Below are 5,306 nucleotides of genomic sequence, written 5' to 3' on the forward strand. Positions count from 1 at the left end.
CACACCCTCCTGCCAATTAAGAGGGACTAAACCAGAGTACTTGCTGCCCATCGCCAGACAGTACAGACTGTGTGGCCCCTAGAGGCAGACTGTCTGGAATCAGATCCCTAATCCACCACCTACTGACTCACTGTGTGACCTTAGACAAATTACTCAACCTTTCTGTGCCTCCACATCCTCATGCCACAGTTAACACGGGCCTACTAATAAAGTCAACCTCTCAGGATGACTATCAGGATTAAATGAATACACATAATTTATTGAGTATCTACTCGGTACATGTTAGGACTGGTTAGGATTGGCTGGTTGGAGGACCACAGACTCAAACTCCTGTATTTCTCACGAGGATGGGCCTTCGCAAGCAGCAGATGGCCCCTCAAAGATCTCAGCACACAATGTCTGAGAGGAGGCTGTCAGCAGGATGGGTGACTCCTTGATTTATTATCAACCTCAGCAACCAGGGTTCTGTGGAAAGGGGCCCTGGGCTTTTCCATAGACCCATAGAAGAGATTCATGGATGGATCCAGCTCTTTCCAGTTAACTACTTAACGCGAGATTTAACAAGTGTGAGGTGAGGTCAGTTTTCAGGGGACCGTCCAGATGGATGAGAGGAAGAACAGACGCCCAGGCTGGTTACTGATCTACCTCCACTGGCACCGCTGGCGCTGCTCGTGGGAGCGTGGATGTCTCAGTCTTTCTTTTCTGGAAAGCCACTTGGCAACACAAGAAGAACAGTAAATGAGTTCATCCCCTTTCACCTAGGAATTCCTCTTCCAGGAATCCAGCTCAAGGATAAGCAGAGAGCTGCACGAAAATCTATGTGTAAGTGTGTCCACAGTTGTTTGCATTTTCAAATAAAATAGGAACAAATGTCAAATACCAGGGACAGCGTCGAGGAGGTACATGCCTAAGACAATATCACACAGCCTTCGCCAACCTCTTCGAGGGCTAGGGAGTGATGGCACACTGGCTGGTGTGCCTCCGTCTGCTCCCTGTGGAAGGGGGTGACCACACTGAACTCCCAGGGTCCCCCAAGCCTTCACCGAGGCCCTGAGTCTAGAGGTGCTCAGGCCACCTGGTCAGCACTGGACAGAGGGGCTGCCCGTACCATGCGCTCCCATCAGCTCCCATGAGGGAAGGGCTAGCCGCCTGTCTTAACAAGGGGGAACACAAAGCTCAGGTCAGGGGCTGCAGGTTGTGCAGAGCCTCAGAGGAAGCAGGCATAGGTGTGACTCTACCCGGCACGTGTCTCCCATCCTCACCGGCTAGCGTGACACCCCCTGACTGCATAGCCCTTTCCGGCTCTCAGAGCACACGCACTGGCTTTATTACTGCAGATCTCTCTGGAACCCAGGACTCGGAAGTGCAGACATCATTCCAAGGGCCCCAGATTCAAATCCGGACACCCCCACTTAGTGGCTGGGTGCACCAAGGCCAGCCACCCTCGCGGGGCCTTGCTTGTCATTTCTGTGGCTTCCACCTCTTCCTGGAGATGGGGCATGCAAGTGGGAGTGCCTTTGCATCTGCACAACGCAGAGTCGTGTTCTGGGCCATGCTTTTCAGAGGGGCTTCAAAAAGTTAAAAAAAAAATCTTGCTCCAGGGCCTGGGGTTAACTGAATACAAAGTTGGGAAGCACTTAGCTCTTCCAAAGACTTTTTTTTTTTAACATTTAAAATTTTTTTGTGTGATCTTAAACAATTTTTGATGGATTTATAATGTTGTGTCAATTGCTGCTGTATCGCAAAGTGACCCAGTCATACATACATATATACATTCTTTTTCTCACATTATCTTCCATCTTGCTCCAACACAAGAGATTAGATAAGGTTCCCTGTGCTGTACAGCAGGACCTCATTGGAATAGCTTGCATTTATTTTTCTGTCAAAGTTTTATTGGAGTATAGTTGATTTCCAATGTTGTGATCCTAACTTGTCTTTTCTTATATTTTTTTGTTTTAAGAGCATTATGAAACATAATCACCATGCCATAAAACATACTCCTTTAATTTCTACTGTTCAGGAGTTCCCGTCATGGCTCAGTGACTAATGAACCTGACTAGTAGTATCCATGAGGACGTGGGTTCGAACCCTGGCCTTGCTCAGTGGGTTAAGGATCCAGTGTTGCTGTGGCTGTGGCGTCGGCCGGCAGCTACAGCTCTGATTCAACCCCTAGCCTGGGAACCTCCATATGCCACTGCTGCAGCCCTAAAAAGACAAAAATAAATAAATAAACTGTACAGTTCAGTGGTTTCAAATGTGTTCACAGAGTTGTACCCCTTTTAATACAAATTCAGTTTTAGAACATGTGTATCACCCCCATCAGAAGTCATTCCCTGTTCCCCATCAGAAGTCGTTTCCCATCCCCCCCCCCACCAACTCCCTCTGCCCAAGGCGACCACTAAACTACCCTCTATTGCTATAGATTTGCCTCACCTGGGCATTTGTATAACTGCATGGTCTTTTGCGACTGGCTTCTTCCATTTGGCATAATGTTTTCCAGGTTTGTTTACACTGGGCCTGAGTCAGTACTTCATTCCTTTTTACCACTGAATAATATTCCATTGTGTGGATATTTTGGTTATTCATTCCTCAGTTCCTGGACATCGAGTGGTATTCACCTCTTAACTATTCTGAACAATGCCACTACGAACCTTTGTGTATGAACTCTGGGTGGACCTGTTTTCAATTTTCTTGGGCACATACCCAGGAGAAAAACTGTCAGGTCGCCCTGCTTTACTGTGCTGTTTCTCAGAACTTTTGACATAATGTCCATTTTCCAGACTTACTTGGCCAGGAAACCCTTTTTCCACACAGCCTCTCAGAAGAATTTGAGAAAGTCTGATTTAGCCCAACCCCCTCATTTTGGGGAAATGGAAGCCTAGACGGGTTCAAAGATCACACAGGAAGTGAGAAGCGCCACCACCGCAAAAACAGAAGCGCCACGTGACTCTCTGGTTGGGAAAGGGAACCCAGTAAAAACTGGAGGCACCCCTTAAACGTGAAAGATCCTGCAGAAATCCTAAAGGAAAAGAAAGAGGTACATGGCTGCGTACATAACCATTCAGACTTCCGAAGCTCAAGCTGTATATAAACAAAATTAGCAGATGATGCTGTGAAAACCGACCACATCCACACCCTGGCAGCACAGGAGCACAGCTTCAGGAACGCGACCAATTGCTATGCCCCGTTCTGACCCACAGAGATGGCCTGAAGTTTTAAAAGCTCACAGGTGACTGATGGGCATCCAGAATTAAAAGTTAGAGCACTTAATACAATTCGCAGACAAAGACTTATTAAAAGATCAGTAAGAAAAAGTCCTGTACTGCAATAGAAGAGGAGGCCAAAAAAACCCAAACATTATCTGTCAGAGAAGAAAGATATGAAATAGGAAAGAAAATGCAACTTTACCACTGGCCAAAGAAGTGGAACCAAGACACTTATTAAGCACCTGCCATGCTGCACCAAGTTTACAAAAAAAAGTTGAAAAAAAAAAAAAAAATGTGTTCCCTGGTGGCCTGTTAAGGATCTGGCATTGTCACTGCTGTGGCTTGGGTCATTGCTACATCATGGGTATGATCCCTGGCCTGGGAACTTCTGCATGCCTCGGGCATGGCCAAACATAAAAAAATAAAAAGCATTTAAGCCTCACAACGATGCCATTCCAGGATGTAACGCCATCCTACAGAGGAAGAAACTGAGGCCAAGGAGAATGGCCCAGGTCACACGCAGCCTGAACAGGGCCGTGTGCCCATCTGGGGCAGGGCCACCCCTGTACCCACCAGTCTGACCCTAGAACCTGAACTTAAATCCACACAGCATGCTTAAAATCCACAGCAGGCTGCCTTTTTTTTACTCACCAGATTGGAACCGCTCTGGAAACGCTAACTCTCTGTGTTGATGAGGACGTGAGGAAAGAAGGGCTTTCGCCTGTGGCCGGTGGCATTTTCCATTGGCACAATCCCAGGGGAGCCATCTGGCAATGTGCAGCGTCAGTCTTACAAGTGCTGATGCCCTCTGAGCCTCGCACATCAAATAATCTGTTCTGAGGCATAAGCGCAGAGGGGGACACAGGATGTTCCAGGCAAAGCGGAATCCTGACCCCATTTCACAAAATGAGAAACTGGGGGCTCAGGAAGATGAGTAAGTTGCCCAGGTATCTTGGGTCACTGAAGACAAAGGGGTGCCACTCCAGGTCAGAGGCCCTGAGCCAAGCCTCAGAGGGTGGCTGGCACCTCTCTTCCTTTTTTCCCTATGGCCCAGGACATGGCAACCATCCAGGGACAGTGTTTGGTTCCTGCTACAACAATCCTATAACCCTCCCGGAGGCAATGCACAGCTCTGGCCGAGCCCCAAGAGGGCTGGTGGCAGACATGGAAGGGGAGGGTGTGATGGGTAAGCTCCCCGGTGGTGTTCAACACAGTTCTCCTTGCATACAAGAGGGCTGGTGGCAGACATGGAAGGGGAGGGTGTGATGGGTAAGCTCCCTGGTGGTGTTCAACACAGTTCTCCTTGCATAACAGGTGTGTGTCTGTATGTATGATAATTATTCTCATTTATCCAAGACCATCAATGGAGAAGCCATCGACCCACCACTGAACGCCCCGTAGATGCCACCATGCAGCAGTTCTGAGTCCCCCCGTCCCGCTCCAAAGTCCTGAAGGTCAGGGTCCGTGGCTTGCTCCTATCTTAATCCCCAGCCCCTGGCCAGGGTGCTATTTGGATCACCTGAGATTAGGGATGGAAAATGTCAAATATTGAGTAATTCTTAGTTATCCTTCTTGGGTGACCCTTGCCCATTGGATCTGTTCTGCTGCAAGACAACAGCTCCAAGGACTGTGTGAGGAACGGGTCCTCCCTGCAGAGGCTTGCAGGATGGAGAGACAAGCCCTATGTCTGGAGCTGCCTGACTTCGTTTCCAAATTATGTGACATTGGAAGTCATCTAGCTTTCCCGAGTCTCAGGTTCCTCGTCTATCAAGCGGCCGCAATGATAGATTGGGTAGTCAAGAGGTATTCTAGGTAAGGTAACCTGGCTTCATCCTGATTCTGGCATTTCAGGGCCTGTCACAGGCCAGAAGAAGGTGTGATGCATACAGTTTTTCCCAGTGCCTTCAGATCACACGCTGCTTCCACCTCGGACCCATGTCCAGAAGTCTATGTGGCTTTGAGCCAGGACTAAGGACCCAGTCCCGAGTGGCCATGCCTCTGCCTCATCCATGAGCTTGACACAGCTCTCCGTGCAGCCTGACAGGGTCTCCTGAGGACAGCTGTGGTTGCTGTCCCAGCCCGGCCTGCCTGAGCCCAGCA

The 5,306-nt window shown here is 48.9% G+C and overlaps 1 long non-coding RNA gene across 1 annotated transcript; it reads right to left on the minus strand.

The window, feature by feature from the left end:
* Window positions 1-422: 422 nt before the first annotated feature.
* Window positions 423-3,969, minus strand: LOC146404170 (uncharacterized). The gene is made up of 2 exons (XR_014844366.1): window positions 3,858-3,969; window positions 423-713 (listed from the first exon to the last, which is right to left on the minus strand). It is a non-coding gene; the product is annotated as an uncharacterized LOC146404170 (long non-coding RNA).
* Between the last annotated feature and the right edge of the window lie 1,337 nt (window positions 3,970-5,306).

Source organism: Sus scrofa, chromosome 4 (assembly GCF_054392235.1).
Source record: "Sus scrofa isolate SSC_HxYL_T2T_F1_AM1 chromosome 4, Sscrofa_HxYL_maternal_Yorkshire_Landrace_v2.0, whole genome shotgun sequence".
NCBI classification, from domain to species: domain Eukaryota; kingdom Metazoa; phylum Chordata; class Mammalia; order Artiodactyla; family Suidae; genus Sus; species Sus scrofa.